The sequence below is a fragment of the Macaca mulatta genome, chromosome 9 (genome assembly GCF_049350105.2).
Source record: "Macaca mulatta isolate MMU2019108-1 chromosome 9, T2T-MMU8v2.0, whole genome shotgun sequence".
NCBI lineage: Eukaryota > Metazoa > Chordata > Mammalia > Primates > Cercopithecidae > Macaca > Macaca mulatta.
This window is the reverse complement of record NC_133414.1, coordinates 43,606-45,057: the sequence shown is the minus strand read 5'-3', so window position 1 is coordinate 45,057 and position 1,452 is coordinate 43,606. Positions and strand designations below refer to the sequence as shown.

At 32.2% G+C, this 1,452-nt stretch overlaps 1 pseudogene; it reads left to right on the top strand.

Annotated features, from left to right (window-relative positions):
* The first annotated feature begins 519 nt into the window (after positions 1-519).
* On the top strand, positions 520-1,136 carry LOC144330986 (large ribosomal subunit protein uL23 pseudogene; annotated as a pseudogene).
* The last annotated feature ends 316 nt before the right edge of the window (positions 1,137-1,452 follow it).

Sequence of the window (1,452 nt, the reverse complement as noted above, 5' to 3'; positions counted from 1 at the left end):
CTACTTTTCTTGCATGCTTTGCATAGAGTTGTTTCTAGTTATTCTATTGCTTCTAGTAGTTTTATTTACACATATTGATTATAATTTTAATACTTAGTAATCTTTTATTTTCCAGAGAAAACTAACAAGTAAACAGTTATACACTGTCATATATTAGCATTCCATAGTAGGTTAGAAAATGTATGAGTATACCATCTCCCAACATCTACATGGATGTGTTTCCTCATCGTACAATTTCTCATTGTGGTAGACAAAAACATGTTTATTAATGGTCCAAAATATCTTTAGTCTTTCTGTAAAAATAAGAAGCGAAAATTATATAAACTTTAATTATTTATGTTCAGTAATTAATGTTTTAGTTTTGTATCTTATTTATAAATGGTCTAGATATTTAATGCAAATCTTTTACTTAGCTTAACTTTAAGATTAAAAATTACCAAAAGTATTTTGGAAACTACTATTAAGCAGATTTACAGTAAACAAATTATTTTTGAAATAATGTTTTTCGCTTTTCACAAGATGGCACCGAAAGTGAAGAAGGAAGTTCCTGCCCCTCCTAAAGCCAAAGCCAAAGCCAAAGCTTTAAAGGCCAAGAAGGCAGTGTTGAAAGGTGTCCACAGCAACATACAGAAAAGAAGATCCGCATGTCATTCACCTTGAGGTGGCCCAAGACACTGCGACTCCGGAGGCAGCCCACATATCCTCAGAAGATCACCCCCAGGAGAAACAAGCTTGACCACTATGCTATCATCAAGTTTCCGCTGACCACTGAGTCGGCCATGAAGAAGATAGAAGAAAACAACATACTTGTGTTCATTGTGGATGTTAAAGCCAACAAGCACCAGATTAAACAGGCTGTGAAGAAGCTCTGGGACATGGATGTGGCCACAGTCAACATCCTGATTCGACCTGATAAAGAGAAGAAGGCATATGTTCGACTCGCTCCTGATTATGATGCTTTGGATGTTGCAACAAAATTGGGATCATCTAAACCGAGTCCAACTGACTAACTCTAAATATATGTATATCTTTTCACCATAAAAAAGAAATAATGTTTTTCATAAGAATGACAACTTAATTAGAATCAAATTTAAAAGCTTTAAGATTTTACGTTTCTAGTAAGTATAATATTAGCTTATTTGAGTAGAACTCAAGCAGAATAGGAATTTATGTTTGCTTTATATTCGATAGTGGTAACTTTGAAGACATAGTTGTTTTATTACACCAAAAATATTATATTAACCTTATTTAACTAAGTTTTATCCAAATCGTGTTAACTTAAAAAACATTTGACCAGTTCCTATATTTCTAGGAGTTTGGTGAATATTTATTTATAAATGCTTATTTTTTTCCAAGCCAAGTTAGAATAGAACACTTTTAAAGAATTTTATAAATGAATTTTGCAACCCTAACCTGAGTTAAGAAAATATCACATATACATAACACACATTA